Source organism: Myodes glareolus, chromosome 1 (genome assembly GCF_982192425.1).
Source record: "Myodes glareolus chromosome 1, mMyoGla1.1, whole genome shotgun sequence".
Taxonomy (NCBI): domain Eukaryota; kingdom Metazoa; phylum Chordata; class Mammalia; order Rodentia; family Cricetidae; genus Myodes; species Myodes glareolus.
Window position 1 is genome coordinate 114,003,970 of NC_142026.1, and position 23,552 is coordinate 114,027,521.

Here is a 23,552-nt window from a genome sequence, read left to right on the forward strand (position 1 = left end):
AATGACATTCACCGACAATATAATCCTTCTACATTCTCTGCTTTTCTACACCAGTCTCTGCATTTTCAAAGGATTTGAGAACCACCTTAAACCGATACTGCTTTGATTGCCCACAAAACCTGCATCAGTCTTAGACATTACCAATATCAGGCAATATTCAATGGAAAGATTCAGACCTATTCAGTAGCTACTGAAGAACTTTCTTTAGTAATTGAGCATAATCTTATAGAAGGGCTCTGTCTCTTGCTTCTTGTTGCTATGATAAAGACCATGACTAAAACAACTACAGGAAGAAAGGTTTTTTCCCCACTCAAGCGTCACTCCTTCACAGGACAAGAAGGCAGGAACCCGGACGCAGGCCCTGAAGCAGACATCATGGAGTAACGTTGCTTCCTGGCTTGATCCTCATAGCTTGGTTCACTTGCTTTCTTCCAGCACCCAAAACACCTGCCTGGAGTGTCACCACCCACAGTGGACCGAACCCTCCTTCATCACTCATCAGTTAAGAATATGCAGCGCAGGTTTGTATAGAGGCCAATCTGGTAGTGGCATCTTCTCAATTGAGGTTCTCTCTTCCCAAATGACGCTAGCCTGCTTCGAGCTGACATAAAACTAGCCAGCATAGGCTGGGAATCGTATCGAAAATTATCTATCCTTTAGGCCAACAGTTGCCTATACTACACTGTGAGATAAACTGGAACTTATCTGAAATAACTGAGTACGACATTCCATTCCTGCCAAGTTACTCTTTCTTCTGGGATCCAGGGCTTACGGTGTCCTGTCTCTGTTGTCTGTCTCCTACCCACTCCGATCCCTCAGACTACAGTTGTGTTCCTACAACAGTTCTACTAGGACATAGGCAATCCTCATCATACAACCATCCTCACTGTTGGCACTAATAGAGGAGGTGCCTAAAATAGTGCCTTATCCTTGAGAATTGTAATCTCTACATTTTTATTATAGTTACTGATGTTCCTGAGAATACACTGTTGTGACTCTCGGGCACAGAGCATATCATAGAGATCTCCTGGAGACCTATTAATTTACTAATGCATGGGTAGATACTGAGAGAAGATCTGGGTGTTTACTTCACATTGAAGCATATCATATGGTTGCTAAGTATTAATTTAAAATAATTAAAACTGTCACTGATGAAGTCATCCCTCTTTTGACATTCAGAAGATTCTGTCTCATTTCGAGTATAATCAGATTGTGGAATACAGTTTTATGTGGTTGTTTGATAACTCTGACATTTAGTAAAGCTGGGCCAAATGTGTATCTTACTATTAAATGTCTCTTTCAAGGCATTTTCTGGGCAATTTGTATCTACTTCCACCCTGTGACTTTCATCTATTCTAACCCACAGGTTAGTTCATATCGACCTCTCAAATCTGGATATATTGGAGCTAGCAGAGTCTCTCGTCCCATTATGCGCTCATCCTCCACTGGGTTGTCACTGTAGGCTGTCCTCTGTCTGTCCGTTTTCATGGTAGGCTGTAAATCTGAACTGTTTCCTGTTGGAGCTCAAACACCCAGGAAAGAACCTGATGCGTCACAAACCATGGATGTTTATATACCCTGTATGCCTGTAAGAATCCTTAGACTTGAATAAACTGGGGAGGATCCTCTTTCCTTGCTATGCTTGGCTTCTGTCTTTAGCACCAACTCTTTGTTTTATAGCATTTTTTTTCCTGTGAACTTAGGAGTTAATTTCTGGTCCCCTCTTCTGGAACTCTCAAGGGATGTTGGCTCAGACACTGGCCTCTAGATAGCTCCACTCTTCACAGTTTTAAGAGGGTCCCTGACCTTTCTCTGGCCTCTTAATGCAAACCCCGAGGGCCCCTTAAGACAGAAGAGCAAACACTGTATGTCCTTGTGAGTGTTTTGGGTCTAAAAGTCTAACCCCTTTGAGATCACAAAAACACATTTTTTCTTTGATTCATTTTATCTAAATGTCTTGGGCAGCTCCATAAATGGAATTGTTGATAATAGCTATGCACATGTTTTCTCTTAAACTATCTCCCTGGTAAGTATCTGGTGGTTTTAGAAAGCGAAACTTTTGCCTGTTAGTAGTGAGTGTTGAGAGCTGAAGGTTAAACAGCTGACGTTGACTTTGTGTGACCTTATGAGACAATGTTGTTATGGAAAAGAGCGCACATTGTGAAAGGTCTTCTATTAGACAAGGCCACAAAAAGGCTTTCGTCAGCTAGGGCTAGCTTTTGAAAGGGCACAGGCTCATACTTCTTTATTGTCAATAACATTTCTACCGTCTCCAAATACAACTACCTATACTTCAGTCTTGTTAGTTAGATGGAGAGAGGGGTCAGTTTATTATTGGACTAGGCAGTGGGCCTATTTTGTACCTGGAAAGAAGGAAATTACCTTTTGAAGGTGACTTCTGTCACATTATTTGTTACTTTTTGTCCAAATTGCCTTTGATGGCTATACTTTGCTGATATCAAAGGTGAGCTACCATTGAGGAGTCCCAAGACCCTGAGTGAAAGAAGAGCCGGCAAAATACAATGTACCCTACATCTGAGGGAATGGCTTGAAGAATTCGGAATGGCAAGAATGCTGCTCGGGAAGGCTGCTGTGTGTATAGTGTCCAAGGCCTAGAGTTGCTCTCTAGAAGCACATGCCAAAGCACAGACGTGTGTGTGTATGTGCGCGCACACACATTGAATAAGTGAATTAATGAGTGAGAACTTCCATTGATATTTAGTATGTCTGACCAGGACATATAGCTTATTCCTGAGCAGGCCCTAGAGAAGAGTCCCAGAATTCTGTAGTCTGAAACTTTTTACTGTTCAAGGCTTGGAAACACCTCCTGAAGTTTAAGCAACAATAATAGAAAGTGACGGGCAAAGTCTTTCCCTGCATCTCCATCAGCTACTTCATGACCAGTTTGTCATGCACGGGAGTGACAGTCCATAATATCAAATGGGCAGGGGAAAGGCCTGCAGCTCAGATTCTGCAGCCAGTGAGTGTGAACTAAGGCCTAGGCTGCAGCTTTGTCTGCCTTGCCCTTGAATATGAACTCAAGAAATAACCGGGCAGAGAGTGTCTCTACTTGGAGGGCTTGTCCTCTGAATATTTGGACCAGGGTGAACTTTTCTCACAGTGAGGTGAGCAGGAGGCTAGGAGTCCTCCCTCTGGCAGTTGGGTTGGCATCCTAAGACCTCACTACTGTTGTATATCTGACTTCTCCTAAAGAAAGGCCAGTCTCATTGAAGAGCTAGACCTATGGCCTCTGCTTCATCCTGACATGAAAATTCTCTTCCCGGGATGAGAACTGAACTGCTGACATAGAGCAGACCATATCTAAGCAGACTTCTCTGACTGCCATATGTAGTAATGTTTTTCTCCTTCTAGTCTATTGTGCCCAGGATTCCATAGCAATGAAGAACATTGCTATCTAAGATCTGATAGTGGTAGAGAAGGTAAGAATGCAAAAATTGTGGTGAGGGAATGGTTGAGATAGAGAATAGAAAGGGAGGGAGGATTGTCAGCCCCTATAGTGTCCTATAGTTACTAGGAGCTAGACCACAGAATGGAGAATACTAAATGGAGAGGTCTATCTTGTTCACAGCAGTTTCCCTTAAGGGGGAAGCCAGGTAGGAGGCACTGGGATGTGTAGACTATTGTTGTAGCCATACCAGCCAAAGGGTGCAGGAACAGATGACGAAAGGTCAGTGCAAAATGGAAGGTACCAGAGTAGCACGTGTGAATGAAGTCATTGCAGAGACTGTGAGAATGCATGCGGTCATTGCAGAGACTGTGAGAGTGCATGCGGTCATTGCAGAGACTGTGAGAATGCATGTGGTCATTGCAGAGACTGTGAGAATGCATGCGGTCATTGCAGAGACTGTGAGAATGCATGCGGTCATTGCAGAGACTGTGAGAATGTGGTCATTGCAGAGACTGTGAGAGAATGCGGTGATTGCAGAGACCGTGAGAATGCAGTCATTGCAGAGACTGTGAGAATGCGGTCATTGCAGAGACTATGAGAATGTGGTCATTGCAGAGACTGTGAGAATGCATGCGGTCATTGCAGAGACTGTGAGAATGCATGTGGTCATTGCAGAGACTGTGAGAATGCAGTCATTGCAGAGACTGTGAGAATGCGGTCATTGCAGAGACTGTGAGAGAATGCGGTGATTGCAGAGACCGTGAGAATGCAGTCATTGCAGAGACTGTGAGAATGCGGTGATTGCAGAGACTGTGAGAATGCGGTCATTGCAGAGACTGTGAGAATGCATGCGGTCATTGCAGAAACTGTGGAGAAGACAAAGAAATGGGAGCTGGGAATGTTGAGAACAGAAAATCAGAAAGTTCTCTTCGCTGTGATGAGCATAGATTAAAAACAAAACAAAAAGTTCTGCAATTTCCAAGAGTGTCCAGCAATGACCCTAGAGGGTTGGTGTTTGTGAACCAAGCCCTAACAGGAAGTAAAGAAAGTGCTTGTCCAAAAACAAAGGTCTGAAATAATGCATTCGTTCTTGAGACAGGGACTCGTGTGTCTCTGTCTGCAACTCCCGAAGTTGCCAAAAGTAGCCTTGAACACCTGATCTTTCTGACCCCACCTCTCAAAGGCTGGAATTACGGGCATGTGCCACTTCCTGCTCTATGTGGTATTAGGGACTGAACCCAGGGCTTGAAGGCTAGGAAAACGCTCTGCCAACTGAGCTTCCTCATCTCTAACCCTGAAGGTGCATAACTTTGTAAAGAAAGTGTATAGCGAGTGCATTTCACAGTGTGTCCTATAGAGAAAGCTTGGTATGAAGACTTTTATTTATGCAGCCAACTTCATGTCATCTGGCCATAGTTGACCCTGTAAAATCAGAAAAGAAGTAGGTCTAGTGGTGTGTGTGCCACTTTCTGGAATCTTCTCTTAGAGTCCTCCCTGTCTCTGTGTCTTTCTGCCCCCTCATTCTCACCACATGACTTCCAGCAGGATTCTTTTATGAAGTCTGATGGTTTTCACTTCTTGGAAGTGGCGTGTTGCCAGTGTGTTCACTGCCCTTCTAGGAAATCCGTCTACCTGTTGAAGAAGATAACAGGGTCAGTGCCTTGGGTGTTGCTAGAAGACTCGAGGGGAAAGCTGTGCTATAGCCGATGAAAGGCGAGAAGCAGCTCTTCAACGTTTCCTTGGCGTTTCAGATGAAAACGCAGAGCGTGTCCATTAGCCACGCTGTTATAATTAGAGCACATTAACACGAATGCCAGTTGTGACTGTGAGCAGTCACACAATTGAGTGGGCAGGCAAAGAACGGACGGTTTCCACATAAACAGCGCCGTTACTGTTGTAGATTTAACTGGAGAGGCAGAAACGCATGCGGACAAGAAATGCCGATTCCACCTCTAGTATTCAAGAGCATCACTCTTCCCAGAAGCCCTCTAAAGGACTGCTGTGTCGGTTTTCTTTCACTCCCTCCTCTCCTCCAGGGCACACATTTCTTTTGAACGGCATTTAGCGTTCATGCCAGGAGACACTATGTTAAAGGACCCAGACCTCTAATGGGTACTCAGGATTTCCTTCAGCATTTTGATTTTGTTTTTGTTTTGCTTTTGTGTGTGTGTGTGTGTGTGTGTGTGTGTGTGTGTTGTTTTTCAAGACAGGGTTTCTCTGTGTAGCTTTGATGCCTGTCCTGGAACTCGCTCTTGTAGACCAGGCTGGCCTTGAACTCACAGAGGTCTGACTGTCTCTGCCTCCTGAGTGCTGGGATTAAAGGCGTGCGCCACCACTGTCCGATTCTCCTTCAGCATTTTGGAGTCAGATGAAAACAGAATTTGAGGAAGATATATTAGAAGCTGTGGGCCATAAGATTGAGACTCTATCAGTAGCCGTGGCTTTTGCCATGTATGGAAAACATGGAAGGAGGGACAGACCGAGGGGGGAATATGAGGGAGAGCATAGATAGGGTATGGCAGTGGGGGGAGGGGTGTTAGTCTTGCTGGTATTCAAACTCCTTAAGTCGCAGGAGTCAGTATATGTCCACAAGTCCGAAACAGGTATCGCTTAAGATTAGGCTTATTTCAAACAACAAACATTTCCCCTTCATGGTAGTAAGCAAAGTCCTATATATTCAGATGAAGGGAAATATTGCAGCAGATTATTTTGAGGAACAATAATTAAAATATGAACCCACAACCACACAAGCAGACCTATCTATGCCTCTACGGTGTAATATATAGTATATATACGTTTGCCCATTATTCTCTCTACAGTGCACAAGTAGTGAAAACTACCATGGTAGCTTCAAAATACATCGCAAATTCTTTGACATTCATCATCTTCGGTTCATACGCTAAGACCTAAACACCTGTTCCTATGAATACAGACTTGGGGACTTGCTTTTGACAGATGAAATATGGCAGAAGTATTATAATTTGGTTTCTGAAATCGAGTCTGAAGACATAATTTCACCTGCCTTCTCTCTGACGCACATGCTCTTATATGTTGAGGAAAGCAGGCCTCCCGCCAACCACCCACACCATGATAGCCGCCATGTGCATAATCACGGGCCCTGCACTTCTAATCAGATCTCCCGATGACCCTAGCTCCGGGAACTCTCTGTCTTGCCTAGACGTTTAATGTTTATTGTTGTTTTAGGTCATTGTACATATATATGGGGAAATTTGTGCAAGATAATAGATAACTAACAATGTGCAAGATTAAAAGAAAACACTCTGAAGAAGTCCCTAAAGAATCTGCTCCCATGGCAGGCATGGGTGGGCATCCCGTAATAAGAAACATGGTCGTGGAGGTAGCTGCAGATCGTGAGCTAGAAATTAGAGCCTCTGGAAGTCCAGACGCAGAGAGAGGCACCGTGTGTTTTTACAGATAGACAGACTCAAAGTGCCCAGTTTGGAAGTCAAGCAAAGACAGACAGACACTTGCACTACCCTTGCTCCTGTTGGAACTTATTAAACTTTTTTTTAAAATTAGCATATATATATATATATATATATATATATATATATATATATTGATCACATTATTTTCCCTCTGCTAATTAACTACCCATATCTTTTGAAGATCTTACTTTGAGATCATTTCAGACTCATTAAAAAAATGCAGCCAAAAATAACCAGGTGATATTCTGTGCTCTTCACCTAGTTTTGTCAAGTGTTTTAGTGTTTTTGTTTGTTTGTTTGTTTTGTTTTTAGGCTGGGGAGTAGCCTCACTCAGTGATGTGCCAAGCATGCAAGTATGTTGCATGAAATGCACAGACTTAAATAACTGCACCAAAAGCCATGAGAATCCAGTTCCAAAACGTGAATAACTTTCCCCAGAGAGGACTGAACTCTCAATTTCACAAAAATAAGCTTACTCATCCAGGCTCTCCTCCTCTGCTCTCTTTTCCTTGTTCCTAATTTTTCTCAGGACATCTAGAGACACCCTCATGCCCATGCCATGGTGTCTTTCCATAGCAAATTAACTGATTCCAGATAAATTTCTTCTTTAAAAAGAAAAATATCCACAGGAGCAGAGATGCCAGTATAAAGCTGCTCAATCTCATTTTCTCAATATTTAAACAAACAATATTTCCAAAGTGAACAACCTCCTTCCACCATTCCCACGTTAAGGAGATTCAAGAATCTGATCACGAATTTCTGGAAAAATTAATAATTTAAGCTATGTCCATCTTTGAGGGACGGGGCAATGGCTGTTGGCAAACTGTCCACTAAGCAAAGATGAGGACCTCAGTTTAGCGCTCCAGTTCCCGTGTGTGGCATACACATCTGTGACCCCAGCACAGAGCAAGAGGACCTCTGGAGTGCTCTGGTTCCCAAGCCTCAACAAATGGGTGAATTTACACTTGATAAGATACCCTGTCTCAAAAAACCAAGGTGGAAAGCAATTAAGAAAAAACACCAAAGTTGCGTGATGGTGACACACACCACTAATCCCAGCACTAGGGAGGTAGAGGCAGGCAAATCTCTGTGAGTTTGAGGCCAGCCTGGTCTACACAGAGAGTTCTGAAACAGTCAAGGCTACACACACAGAAACCTTGTCTTGAAAAATCAAAACAGAAAGAAAGGAAAGAAGGGATGAAGGGAGGGAGGAAAAGAGGGAGGGAGGGGAAGGGAAGGAGGAAAGGAGGGAGGGAGGGAGGGAGGAAGCAGGAGCTTCCTGCCCCTCCCTGGGTCTGTCACGCTTCCACTGCATCTGGCCAGCTCTTATTCTTGTTCCCATGTGGGCTTCCACAGCATCCAATTGCCTCATGCAACATTTTATTCTTACTGGACAGAAAAACAGACAGAAATCACACATACTAATAGCATCATTCATAACTTAATTATTGAATTGAGTTGGCTCAGTGAATAAGAATACCTTCTCTGCAAACAAGAGAACCTGAGTTTGAAACTCCAGCACTCATGTGAAAAAATCAGGCATGGCTGCATGAACCTGGAGAGTTGGATTAGGGAGTGAAACTGGGTAGGTCCTAAGAGATTGCTGGTCAGTTAGTCTAGCCAAAATGCATGCAAACTATGGGAGGGAGGGAGGGAGAGAGAGAGAGAGAGAGAGAGAGAGAGAGAGAGAGAGAGGAGACCCTGTGTCAAGGCAGTATATCTGAGAGTGGTACATTCTAATTTCTCACTGTAGACTCCACAAGCATGAGAGCACATATCCACATACTACTAACATGATAGTGCATACAATGTATATGCACATACACAGATTATTGAATTAGTAAATGAATTTCTAGTTTGGCTAACTCTTTACTGGCCTATTGGTGGATGGATGCCAGAGTATGGAGGTAACTAAGGGGCCAATGTGGTTGGTGGTGCCAGGAAGGAGAAGTATAGGCCAATCGTTGACATCGTAAATGTTAAACATTTTCTGTAGAGCTCGCCTTTCCCACATAGTAATTATGTGTCATGGTGTGCGCGTACTCCATAGCTTATTTCTCAAAACATATTTGTGGCTCCATTTTCTGCCAGTGTTATTTTCAAAGCACATGTGCCACATAAATGACCAGGAGCAGCCAGAAGCAAAAGCCACCAAGTCCTGGTTCATATTTATCCTCTCTTTGCTAGCATGTGCAAGATTTCGGAAAACCAAGCTGAAACTTTTCCTACGTAAAATGCTATTGCCTTGCAAATCTTTTCAGCTAGCCTCCAGGCAATGTGCCTTGATTCTGCCATGTTAGAGGTCAAGTGGCGTGCTCTATTTTGTCTATGTGTGGCTACCTTAGCCTTCTTGGCACACATAAAAGATATCTTTGACTTCTTGCCGACTTGAGTTAGAGGACCCGGTTATGAAAACCTTCTGCGCGGAAACACACAAAAAGTGACCAGGACAAATTAAAGCTACAGGAACTTGGTAGCCACACAAGACCTGTGGAGCCACCAGGACATCACTGGTTCAGGATGCCGCCAATGTTTGGTTTCCATGACAGCGTGAAGAAGCATGTAAAGATGAGAATGTATAAATAAACAAACAAAAACATCCATCCTGATAGCAGAGGCTAACTACATTTTCAGGGCTCCAGCAGAAATATGAAAACTGTTCTTGTCCTTTTCCATTTTAGAACATTAAAATAATTTGACTCAACTGACATGTCTCTGTCCTCCAAGGAGAAAAATGAATTTTGCAGCATTCACACGTATATATCCATAATTGCCTCTGGTCATTTTTCTAGAACATGCCCTTGTACCAATAGCTGACCTGCTAGGCTTTCATTCATTCATCCAGCAGGTCTTTATAGAAATCTCGTTGAGCAGAAAAGCACTGGACTCTTGTGGAGTGTACAGAGTTAAGGAGAGCCATGGCCAACTGAAGAAAGGGGCCGATTTAAATCTCTGTTAAGCAACCTTGAGTCAGAAGCACAATAGAGCTGACCTACTTCTCTTTCTCTGAAAGATTCAGCAGGATGCCTGTTAGTTTACCAGTGAAGGAGCCTGCTGATTGGCCACTCGGTCTATGATGTAAGACAGGGAAGAGATTGTAAAGGCTGTGGGGCAGTAGAACACACATCACACCCTTCTAGGTTGGCAGGGTGACGTTTTGAAGGACTGGGAAAGGTGGGAAGGATTTCAACATCCAGGTTACGTGAGAGTTGCTTTCAGCAATCTAAGAAGTTCCAGCTGGGCTGAGCTAGACAGATCCAATAATCAAATGCAGCTTTGAGTTTAGTTCTCCCAGAAGGAACCTTCTGGGGTAAGCCCATGCTTGCCATGGTCCAGAATGACCATGACTGTCTTCTCTTCCTTCCTGCAGGAGACAAGCGTCACAGCAAGAGGGTGGTAATGCAAGTTTTGTGGCCATCCGTCCATGCCTGAGCTTGAGACATTGCTCTGACACTTATGAGACAGTTATGCGATTTGTATGAGCATCACAGACTACCCTGGCCTTCAATTTCTGCTGCTTATATCTGCCGGGGAGCCTCCTTCACATGTTTAGTGAGCTTACACGGAGCACTTAGTTCAGAGCCCCCCAAAAGACAAGAGTTCAAATCCTCCTTGTTAATCTCGCTCCCAAAGACCTCCAGGCCATTTCTTATGGACGAAAACTATCCAGTGGGCACCGCGGATCAGAAACGCTCATTAACTGGCCAGCTTGCTTTTACATACTCTATTAACAGTAGTGCTAGCCGCACATAGTGTGGAAGACCCATGCCACTAATGTCTCCACATTCCAATGTTGCATGGAAGTAATCTATTAAGAGAGAGAGAGAAGGACTGAGAGAGAGGAAGAAGAAGAGGGAACTTAAGTTTTGCAAAGTTTTTTAAGAAAGGACACTATCTGAGTAATGTTAAAAAGTAATAAGACAAGAGACATTTTCCAAAGGCCTCATTAGTACCTTATGTGAACTGAATCCAAGACTGAAGAACAGCGGGAAAAAGTACATTATTATTTTTAAGTGTTTCTAAATTGAACTCAAACACAGAAACCAGGCTGTGCAGTGTGCACATCACTGTGGGACTGTTAGGGCATGTCTTCTTTCATGCAGAGGTCCTGACACTGTGTCTCGGGGACAGTACTCTGATGTCTTCCTAAGGACCTGCTCATTTGAGGCTCTCCTAAGCTTGGGAGACGGAAGCTTCCTGGGGTCCAGGAGGTGTTCTTCTCTTCCAGGCTGCCATTAAAGGCACAGTACTTCCCAGCCCTGTCAAGGGACGCCCATGCCCAAATCTTGCCCCCTAAAGTAGGAAGAGGGTGAACTGTGCTGAGTAACACAACTAGAACCCACGTCAGCAGAGAGACAAATGGCATGCATGGGAATCACCTGGTTTCCAGGTTTGGCAGGAAAGGGTGATCTCCATTTGCATGTGGAGCCATCTCAGTCTCAAATTAGCTAAACTCCTTAAAAATACAGCGAAAACATCCAATTAGCTCTAGTGAATAGATAAACGTACTTGCTCTGTAGGAGTACTACAGTTTTCATTGGGGGGTGGGGAGCCCGAGGGGAAGGACCCTGTGCCTTTAGTCACTTCCTAATTACACTCGTTTTATTTGATTGATATATGGGGCTTTGCAGGAAAGGGGAAAGAAGGGAAGGGAGGCTACAATACAAGCCCTTATTCTCCATCCCAGACAGCACAGGAAATCCACAATTAAACTGTACCACTGCCCTCAGCACTCAATAAACCACAGCATTATATTTAATATTCCGAGACTCATAATAATGGTTTATATGACATGGTGAAGTTAACTCGTTCCTTCTAGACTTTCCTTTTCTATTGTTGCAGAATTCATGCTTCTTGAGAAAAATTGGAGTTCAGAGAAATAGACCATGAAAACTTAAAAGGGATTTTTTATTTTTTTATTATTTTTATTATTTTTTTTGGATATCTCTCAATGGCCTGGAGCTTACCCAGTCAGTTACTTAGACTGACAGTGAGCCCCAGGGACCCACCTCTCTCCATTTCCCCAGCACTAGGTTAAAAGGCACTTGGGCCAGTGCACTCAATGATCTTGCTGGTTTTTTCTTTTTTTCTTTTTTTTTTAAACTTGGGTCCTAGGGATCAAACTCAGGTCCCTGTGCCTTTGGAGCAAGCACTTGATCAACTGAGCCACCTCCCCAACACTGCTTAGATAATGTTACTGTAACGGTTGGAATGGGGCCGCAGGGAGACATCGGCTGGGAATTACACATTTTGTCAGATGCTGGCATTTTTGTTTGAAGGGTCTGAGAGGGTCAAAAGATTTCTCAAATCCAGGAAGTAACAACATTTTAGACAATGGAGAAAGCCTGCTCGCGGTCACAGCTCTGCCACAGCTCGGCTCCGCTGCGTGTGCCCTCTCTCTGGTGCTAGGTCTGATTTAGAACAATGTCTTCTTTGTGCGCACCCTTAAAGTTAGGCAGGACCCCGACAATTAGAAACTTGGCACGTTGCCTTCTGAACTAGTGGCCCTGTAAAGATCTGGAACTAATTTTCCTTCCACTTTGTTTGCTTCCCGGACCTGGCCTAAGAGCTGTTTCTTTCGAGACGCCTTCCCTACCCTTATTATCTGAGCGACTGGTGACCTAGAACCCAGATGGAGAACAGCTGACAGGTGTGGGTTTACTTAGTGATAAGCATCTGAGAAGAGTCACCTCACCGGCGGGAGCTGTGCAGCCTCCTACAAAAGAATGAGCCAGGTCATCTCTGTCTTCCCTTCCCAGGCGCAGGAGGGAGAGAAAGAAGCAGAATAGAACCACCTCCGGAGGCTGAGTTGATTTAGCCGATTGTTTCTTATAACAAGAGATAACTTTCAGAGGACTAAGGTCCCTGACAGCATCCTCCCTTCATGAACCATAAAAACATTCTTGGAGATTGTATTCACCCTTCACTCATCCACTAGTCGACACGAGTCTAGAGGAGCTCTGAACACGTGGCTAAAAGGACATAGTTCCAAGAAACAATCTTGGTAACTGCTGCTCCTAAAGATCTTACCGTTGACACTAAAGCTGATTTCTATTCATGTGTGAAAATCAGGAGTTGCAGGGCATGATTTGCGACTACTTCAAATGCCAATTGAAGGCTTTAATCATCCTTGCACTCTCTCCTACGCTCAAACGTTGTGCTATCTTAATCTGTAACATGAGGGGCCTGCTTGTTGGGGTATCTGTCCCGCCCAGTACCCTGCAGCCGGTGAGTCCCAAAGAAAATCACAGTCTACATTAGGTTATAAACTGATTGGCCTGTTAACTCAGTCTTCTTATTAACTAATTCTTACATCTTACTCTAACCCATAATTCTTGTCTATATTAGCCATGTGGCTCAGTACCTTTCCTAGCAGTCAGCTCACATGTTGCTTCTTTGGTGGTCTGGGAAGAAATGGTGGAGAGAGCTTCCTGCTTCCCAGAATTCTCCTGTTCTCATTGCATCACCTCTATTTCCTGTCTGGTTTTCCCACCTATACTTCCTGCCTGGCCAATCAGCATTTATTTAAAATATGATTGACAGATTACAGACAATTCTCCTGCACCATTAATCCATCTGTGCTACTGTAGGAAAAGATCTCAAATGGGGTAATTTATAAAGAGAAGAAATTTATTGTCCTGTTGTTCCTAGGCTGGCAAGGCCAACAGGGAGGTACTGGTTGGCTTCCTCATTTGGTGGGGGAGCTCTCTGCTCCCAAATGCTGTTACCTCACATCAGAGAAAGAAGAAAGATGGGTTCTAAAGTACCCAGCAGAGCTTTTGCCAGGACTTTCCAAGGGGAAACTGTCATGATCTACCCCGTTCTTAAAGACCCGCCTCCTAATGCTATCCTGCTGATGATATTTGAATTTCAAATGAAGCATTCTAGTTACAACACTGGCTTTTATTGGTCCAGTACACTGGCAGGAGGGAAAAGGGGTAGAAATTTATCTTACACTCTGTTTGTATCCCAAGTGCATATTGAACATAGTGAGCGTGCAATAAATAATAGATTAGGAGTAGCCACTTCAAGCATCAAGAGTTTAAACCACCTTTAGATCTGATTTAGTGAGGAAGAGGCTATCAAGTGTGGAAGAGACGGCACATGAGCTGAAATCATGGATAGGTTAGGAGTCTCTCTGGACTCCAGTTGCTTATCTATAAAAGGAGGTAATGCTGCTATCTCATGGGGTTGTTATGGCGACTGTAGAAAAATAAGAACATGGAACATATTTTAAGTCAATAACAAATATCCTCCATCAACAAACTTCTTTCCTGTTTCTAAAACACACAATGTATACATATCATATGTAAACATACACACACATATAGTCTAAGTGCCATAAACAGGTCCAGGGCTTGTAATGTTTACATACACCTATGCAAATATTGTCTAAATACTTAAATTTGTTAAACCTAATATGAAACAATAAAACTTGCAAGGTAATGTGAGACATGCTATTTCCCAGAGCAGAAACTTGTTCATTCACCCCCGGTGGTGTTCAACCGCCTCCAATCTGTAGAGAAATTAGCAGATTAGACCATCGAGTTAAGGGCAGTGAGTGAAAACAGAGAGAAAAAGTGGTCCTCGCTGTGCTCTTAGATCTGAGAGGCATGAACAAGAAGCTTTGTAGGGAAGAGGTAATAGAACAAATTATGCTATTCAGATGGTGCCAGATAAAATTGTGACATCACCCTCCACTGGAAGGAGTTTAGCAACGTGGAGCTGTTATTCAGTCTGGAGAATGCCATCTGAAGGTCTCACTGACGTGAAGAATGTTTTGCTGTTTGCCTCAGTCTATTTTTCTAAGTGGATCTGTGAATTGTTCTTCTGTGAGTTGACAGACATTTTTCCAGGATATAATTAGTTGACATTATCTGATTCAAAAGCTCTTCTTTTTCAATGAATGTTCCCGTCATTGTGGTGAGTAGCAGCCCGTTCCTTTACACCTAGCAGGTGTGTTAATATTGAAGCCAGAATATGCCCAGAGTGATGGCTTCTTCCATTTTGTTCTGTAAAGTTTTTCTCTCAGGAAAGTGTTTTCCCAACTTTAAACTGAGGATCAGAAACAAGCTTTTATCTCTCTCAGACATGCCTGGTACTCCCTTGAACTTCTGTTTTTGCCTAACTTGGAAAAAAAAAGGAGGAGGAGCAAGATACTCATTAGGTTTGCTTCAGAATGTCAGAGACAATGTCATGAGCATGAATATTTCCTGAAACTCTTCCCTGCTGTCTCTGCCTCTCCCACCCCTGCAGTGTGGGAGGGAGCCCGGTTCTGACAGCTGTCTGGAGAAGAGCAATTTTTAGCCACTCTTACCTGGAGTTATCTGTCACTGGGAGGAGCATGATTTTTTAAAATATGGAGATAGTTTCTTTTTTAATGGGGAAAAATCTTTTAAATCCCAAACTTAGCATGTATTTTAGTGAGAGAAAAGAAGAAAGCCTGGCCATGGAAACTATAGTTGTTTAGTATTAAACTCTGTGCTTAGTCCTAGCACAAACTCTAAATACTAAGGAACACCGAGTCTCCAAAGGGCTGCCTGATCTTTCCGGGAAGTCATTAGAGTCCTGCCAGGGAGCCTTGACTAAATTCATTCTGGCCAGGGTGGCCAGTGTACAGTCTTTGCACCATATTCAGGGTCACAACTATGCGTAGTCCAATGGTTTCTGTGAATACTCACCTGCCTGTCTTCTTTAATTTTAGTCTCCTGGGTATCCTGTCCCTGCCTCTCCATTTCTTGGCATAAGGTGTTCTTACTTGATTCTTTGTCCAATGGTCTAAGACCTTCCCTTTTTAGGTTCAGAACGAGCAAATAGCCAAGACAAGAATATATAAACCATTAATTTTAGTGTGCCTGTTGCTCTTTGAACAAGGTTAGGCATTAAAACAGAGCACACGAGTCAACAAACAAGTAAAGCATTAAGCAGGAAGGCAGCTCTCAATTTTTATAAAAATCATCAAGAATACATTCCTTTGCTTTTCCCTAATGGATCCAGTTTTGAGAGGTTTTCTCTGAATTGCAGCCTGCATCTTGCGGCAATGGTCTTACTAGTTGGACACCTCTCCACATCGTTCTTCTCTTACTGGAATCATAAGTTTTGCTTACTGTTTTCTTATTTAATAACAAGAGTGAAATTTTTAGCATCTGCTTTTTAGCAAGTACATTGTAGTGATCGGGATTTGACAAGCTAGTAACGTTCCAACCTGAGATGAGGCGCCCTGACCGTTCGAAGCTTTGGGAAGCCTTGTCGTTTCAATTTAGCCTTATAAAATGATTAATTTGTTCTAGGAAACATCCATCCCCCCATACTTTCATTATTGCCCTCACTGAATTCCAGGCTTCTGAGCCTCTTGGGGTAGGATTTCAAGTTAGAACTTGTCAGAAATAGGGTCAGGGTTGTAACTTCTCATTTTCTGCAGCAGCAGCAATTTCTGTACTTGATGTTCACTGATCAGTCAACAGGAAACAAACAAAAATGTCTATGATCCAAAACACAAAGGTTTTCTATCACACCTAACATGCTAGGATTCTTGCAATCTATAACCCGGGGCTGGAAATGTTTGGGGGAGGCAGAAAGGCAAGAACTTGAGCCAAAAGAAGGAGCAAAATTAGGCTTCCCCTAAAGACTTCCTTCACTCTAAGCCCCATTCACAGAAATTTGGTATCCATGGAGACAAATACAGTGCATGCTGAGGTTACATATCAGCAGACACAAAAGCCCATCTATCTGATCTGATGCTCTGTGGAGGATCAGCGGTGAGAACATGTTTGGAAAAAGTACTGAATAATTAATCAAGTACCTGTCTTGTATAGAGAACAAGGGAAAATAGGATCAAGAGTATACAGCAAATGATAGTCAGTATGGGATCCTTTATTTCCATGTAAGAGTCTAGACAACCTTCAGCATTCTAGTTTTTCTTAAGGCTCTAATATTACCTTTGAACGTATGAGAAGATGTTCCTGTTGCGAATTTAGAATCTATTCACTGATAGAGGAGAAGCTGATAGGTCCACTGATGGCCAGTAATCCCTAGGGACCTACCTGTTCCCGCCTCCCTGGTACTGCAATTACAAGTGTGTGCACCACCATGTCCAACTCTTCCTCTAGGGTGATGGGGACCGAACTCGGGTCCTTGTGTTTTCAAGGCAAGTGCCTTATTATCTGGACCATCTCCTGCTTCATTCCTGTCTCCATTGTTCATGAAAGTATGTGATTGCTTCTGTGTGAGTCCAAAGAATCCAGACTCCCAGCATCTCTGAACTGCTGGAGGAACCTTTCATGTGCTGTAGACTTGTCTTGCTCGCTCTGAATTACACATTTGATTTTCACATCAATTTTCCATCAACCTCATTTTTATCAGTTCAATCACTACACAGCTGCATAGTGATGGTCTACTAACTGTGGAGTGCTGTGCCAAACAGTGGAATTGCAGAGAAAGCTATGTAGATTTGAACCATTGGTCTTACAATGTTTAGTTCCACATGATAATTCACTATTGAATACTTAAGAAAACAGCCTGAAAATAATGATTTGTTTTTAATAGCGAGAAGATTCCTGAAGAAAAACTGTGTGGGTTATCTTCTGTTCAAGGAGATTCAGTTTTTGATGCTCTGGGAGAGCTAGCTACTTTAAGGCACTTGTACAGTTAACAATCAAACTCCAACACATTATTTGATCTTTTGCACTGAAAGTTCTCTTAATGGTCTCCAAATTTTTAATGGCTCAAAAATCAGTCATTTTTAAATTCCTTTTTCCCCAAAAGACCACAAATGAAATCTCAATTTTACATGTATAAAGATAATTGTCATGAGAGAAACTTTTATAACATTGCAAACAGTGTAATCACCAGATCACCTTAATAACTTTTCTTTTAAAATAATCATGTCAATGTTGAATAAATAAATTACTTAGTAATATAGAACACTAATCAAAGAGGAAAAATGATAAATATTGGAGAAATTCATCGTTATAACAAGTACAAGTACATTAGCTGCAAACACAACAGAAGATTATTTTTTAGATGTGGTTTTACCATATATCGCTGACTGGTCTGGAATTCAGACTAGCCTCAAATTCATAAAGATATTCCTACTGTATGCTGGGATTAAAAGTGTGTTCGACCACACTTCTAGTTTCTTAAAGAGAGAATGTTTGCCAAAGTCTTTGTTGTAGGATCTATGTTCTGGGGTGAGTTAATATGCTAGGGCTGTTGTAGCAAAATACCCAAGACTATGTGTCTTGAACAACAGGAACTTATTTAACAGTTCTGAAAACCAAAAGTCCAGCACAATTTCTACTGAGGGCTCTCTGCTTGGAGTAAAGACACCTCTATGTAACATGAGGGGTGGCTTGTTGGGGTATCTGTCCTGCCCGGTACCCCACAGCCGGCAAGACCCAGAGAAAATCAATCACACAGAGATCTCTATAAGGTATAAAGCCGATTGGCCCATTAGGTCAGGCTACTTATTAGTTCTTATGACTTATCTTAACCCATTATTCTGATATATGTTAGCCATATGGCTTGGTACCTTTTCAGCTGTCAGTTCACGTGTTGCTTCTTCAGTGATCTGGGCAGGAATGGTGGAGCGAGCTTCCTGCTTCCCAGAATTCTCCTGTTCTCATTGCATCACCTCTACTTCCTGTCTGGTTTTCCTACCTATACTTCCTGCTTGGCCAATCAGCATTTATTTAAAATATGATTGACAGATTATAGACAATTCTCCCACACCACCTCTATGTATACCTTCATATGGTGTTCTTCCAGGTCATCTGTGTCCTCGTCCTTACAAGTACATCTGTGTCCTCATGCTTCCATGTCATCTGTGTCCTTCCATGTCATCTGTGTCCTTCCATGTCATCTGTGTCCTTCCATGTCATCTGTGTCCTTCCATGTCATCTGTGTCTTTCCATGTCATCTGTGTCCTTCCATGTCATCTGTGTCCTTCCATGTCATCTGTGTCCTCATCCTTTCACATCATCTGTGTCCTCATCCTTCCATGTCGTCTGTGTCCTTCCATGTCATCTGTGTCCTTCCATGTCATCTGTGTCCTTCCATGTCATCTGTGTCCTCATCCTTTATGTGTCTATTTTCTTGTCTCTCCTTATAATAACACCAGCCATATGGATTGGAGCCCACACCTCACCATACTTCACTGAAATCCTACATTCATATCTTCATTTCCCATCCTTCTAGTCAAATTACCTTGTATTCATCTCCAGAATAAACAAGACTCATCCTCACCCAAGCGCCCTTGTTTGTAAGTGCTGGCATCTCAACCAGAAATCTTTCTGCATCCTTGGCACCCTCTACTTCTACTGAAACACCTTCTGCTCACCTCAGGCATCCTCTCCTCTTTACGTCCTCTCATGTACCCTTCAGATCTCACCTCCAACTTAACTCTACCGACTGCTGTAGGAGGTTCTTTTGTCTATGTGTTAATTTCATTGGTTAGTAAAGGAACTGCTTTGGGCCTGTAGTAGAGCTGTAGGGGAACAGAGCCAGAGCCAGGCGGGGAAAACTAAATGGCATGCTGGGAGAAAGGAGGCAGAGGGATGCCATGAAGTCGCCTCTGCTAAAGACAGACATGCTGAAAATTTGCTGGTAAGCCACAACCTCGTGGCGATACACAGATTAATGGAGATGGGTTAAATTAATATGTAAGAGTTAGTCAATAAGAAGCTAGAGCTAATGGGCCAAGCAGTGACTTCATTAATACAGTTTCTGTGTAATTATTTTGGGGCTAAACTAGCCGGGCAGCTGGGACAAACAAGCGGGCCCTCCTCCAAACAAGAGAGAAACAATTGTTAAGATCAGAATCTACCTCTATCCCAGGATTTTCCTATGAAATTATTCTATCCTTTGTAGTGTAATTACAGGTCTTTATCCATCACAAGACTACTTTGCTAGTAAGACTATAGTAATTTTAAACCTCTACTTGGGAGCCTCCAATAATAATATTCCCCAATGTTTAACATTCAAATTCTTTTTTTCTTTTTATCATTTCACCTAACTGTCCCATGGAGGCATAACACATTTTGCTTTTCCCACATCTTTACTTCTATCATTCTGAACCTATCAGTCAGTCCCTGTGCATAACACGTGTCTTCCTGCTTAAGGACAAAGCAACTCTCTCACATTTTACCAAGTCTTCCCTAATTTTCCTGAGCATACTCTTTCCTTTTTCTGAATTTTTGTTGTCCTTTTTCTTCCTTAGGGGCATTTGTTGCCTCTTCTTCTCACTGCTCTGGAGACATGTCTATTAAAGGAGATGCCAAGAGAAGGAATTTCAAAGACAGAGACTACATTCCATCAATCTCTGTACTCCCAATAGTGCACTGAGCATATGGTACTGGATTCTTCTACAAACACATATTCAAAAAGAGTTTTATGAATGAATTTAACATCTGTACTCTGAGAAATTCCATCATCCTGGAGAACAGCGAAAGAATTGTGCTTTTAAATCTCTCAGTAGAGAACATACACAACTGAATCATAAAGGAAGAAAAAGAGAATGGTCATTCCTCTGAATCATGGGCTATGGGCTATTTAAGAAAGAGATGAAGAAAGGAAATGAAAAGGTTTAAAATAAGGTCACTTCTTTTAGATTATTTTTATAAGTAATAAATTGCAAAAGATATCATCCTTTCAAAGGATGTTCTCCAAAGTACATACATTCCAATGTATGTGTTTCACAATGGTGCTCACAGAACAAGTGTTTTATAGTTTAACTTCAGTAACCTTAACGCTGACATTCCTATGTTTGGTGGAGTCAGACAGATACCAATAGTTATTAATTAATATCAATGCAGACTTATCTTTATATGTACCCTTAATTTTTTTTTCTCCAGCATAAGTGATCACATTCATGGCAGAGAGCAGAGAATAAATGGCCACCTCTAGGAACCATAGGCAGATATATTGAAATCAGGAAGATTTTTTTCCAATGAAAATGCAGCTGAAAGCCAATGTAGACAACCAACATCAATGACCTAAGACAAAATGGAGAATTGACTGACCACCATGACTGCATTAGCTTGCCTGAGGTGCCATAGGAAGACAGCATATACTGGCTTGACTTACACAACAGAAGCCTATTGCCTCACAGCTCTGAAGACTGGAAGTCACTTCCAGCAGTGGTCGTATCTGGAGGAGACTCTTTCTAACTGTCAGACAGCAACCGCCTTTCTACCCTCACGACAGAGAGGGGGTCAAGACAGAGAAACTGACTCTTCTATCTTCTTCTACGACCTCCCACCAGCTATGTTATTTTATGTTAGATTGAGGCTCTGCTTTAACAGCCTTCGTAAAATCTGAATTTCCAAGTACAGGAAAAATAGGGCAAAGACTCCAATATACCAATTTGGATGACAAGGGGGCAGCATTCACTCCAGTGTTCTGACGTGGAACTTGATACCTGGGAAACCATTATCTCGTTTGTTCAATGCCTCCATGGCTTCTTGATACCCTTGTCCCAGATCTGCCTCACGCTCCCAGTAACTAAACCTCGGAGGATCTAGACACTTCGTCCTTAAGCCTCTCCTGATTTACTGATTAGTCTCACATACTCCCCCTTATTTTCAACAGTATTTTTTTTTATCCTTGGCTCCCCAAAATTGTAAAGGAACTGCCTACAGGACTCTTCTATTGGCTGTCTCACAGGTGTGGTAAATGCAATACGCAGTCGGTTCCCACTGCTCACTCTCTTGTCTTCAGTTTCTCATCCGCCTTAGAGCACAAGATCCACTTTTATCAAAGACAGAAATGAATATAGTTTCCAGGGTTGATTCTCTGTTTTCATCAAGTCTTCACTTTACCATTTTGATCACTGAAATATTTCATCAGCCTTCCAGGACACCATCCTGTCCTGACTTTTCTGGGATCTCCTGGTGGCTTCTCCTCTGTCTGTTTTGCCAGCTCTTCCTGGTAACTTGACAGTGGACTACCCACGTCCTCACTTTCTGAACTCGTTCCTTTAACAATCTGATTTACTGCTGCGGCCTTATGTATAAATAATAGCTTACAAAGTCATGGGGACAGCCTAGAATGTACCCTGAACTCCGGCCTTATCTAGTCAACTGCCTAACTGATATCTCTATGTAGCGATCACACTGCAAAAGCTAACATATTAAACCCTTTCTGTCTCTTAATTAGTATTAGCTCTCTTTCCACTTGGTCGAACCCTAAATTTTAGAGGAAACCATTGCCTCTCCTTGCTAAATTCTTCCCTTAGGTGTATAATCTAATCCATTTACCAAACTTATTGCATCTAACATCACAATGTATACCAAAGGCAATCACTTCTAACCATGTCCATGAAGAGCATCCTGGTCAACACCACCATGATCTTTGACTCAGCACAATAGTTTCTTTGGGGGACTCCTTTCTTCCATATTGGTCTTTGCATAGCTGCCAGAAGGACCATGGTAAAATTAAATCAGGTCTTCTTATTCGTCTACTTAAAGCTCCATTTCAATGAGAATAGATGTTAAACTCCTTAACTTAGTGACTTAGAAAACCCTACATGACTTACCTAGTGCCATCGCCATCATCCGTGCCTTACCAACCAATTCACCTCTCACAGCCTCTGCATTTGATGCTGTTCCTCCTGTCTGGTGCCGTTTCGTTGCTATTCCTTTGTCAACCTCAGGTTTGAACCCCAATAGCTTCTCACTTTGAGACCTTTCTGGAATACTTGATTGACCACAAACTCTTATCTGACCTACTATCTCCTTATTTTCTCAACAATATATTACCATCCCATATCCTATACAACTTCATATTCATTAAAAAAAATTGTTCTATGCAGAAGAATCCAAGTTTCATGAGGACAATGACTCTTCAAGCAGTCTTCCCTGTATTAGTAAATTCTGACTCTTTGTTCAAACCAATCTCCAGGGAGTCATTCTTGATTCCCCCTTTGTACTGTAGGTCTTTAAACTGTGCCATTTCTACATGCAAACACACATGACCTCCCAGAATCTGAACCTTTCATCTCTGCATGACTCTTATCCAAGTTCAGGCTATGATATTTTCGCACCTCTCAAGTGCAATGGGACTCATTATTGGCCCAATGCTTTTGCTTAGCCTCAGAAGAAGTCTATCTTAGGACTCCCCTTTCTGGAATGCACGTTCCATTCTTCCTAATCTGGTCCTAGGCACACTTCCATGAAGCCATTCCCTCACATCCTCTTTCTTCACTCTCCTAGCCATCCAACTCCCTTTCCCAGTCTTTAACTATGCCAGGCATGGACCTGGAATGCAGAGGCGCATGTGACATGCTCCCTGCCCACATTCGGACCTCTGCTCTAACTTGCTTCATCAGAGTGCTTCCCAGATCATCACACCCAAAATAGCAAGCACACTACACATGAACTACACACGGCTCTAGCTCCTACCTTACTTTACTTTAAAGCCTTTCGTACAGCCTAAAATCGGGTATTTATTTTATTTTTAGTGTTAGGTTTTTTTGTTTGTTTGTTTGTTTTTAATTCAGAATCTCACTTAGTCATTCCAGGTGACATTTAACTATTAAGCCCTAGGCTATTAAGTGTGTGCTAGCATACAGGATTTTTATCTATTCTTTAATCACTTATCAAAATATAGACTATGTGAGAGAAAGTACTGTATTCACTATTTGTCTTCATCGCTAGGATTAGAATTGCTAATCCCCAGGGTTTACAAACCTTAGTACC

General features: G+C 42.5%; 1 long non-coding RNA gene across 2 annotated transcripts in view; it reads right to left on the bottom strand.

Moving 5' to 3' along the window:
- Positions 1–23,552, bottom strand: part of LOC146895832 (uncharacterized) — a 37,588-nt gene that overhangs the window by 13,446 nt on the left and 590 nt on the right. The window contains exons 2-3 of one of the 2 annotated variants that reach the window (XR_015005311.2): positions 4,938–5,041; positions 4,759–4,831 (exon numbers count right to left, since the gene is read on the bottom strand). This is a non-coding gene — a long non-coding RNA (uncharacterized LOC146895832). Of the gene's footprint in view, positions 1–4,758; positions 4,832–4,937; positions 5,042–23,552 lie in introns of those variants that run through there. The other variant, XR_015005316.2, reaches the window with a different exon arrangement.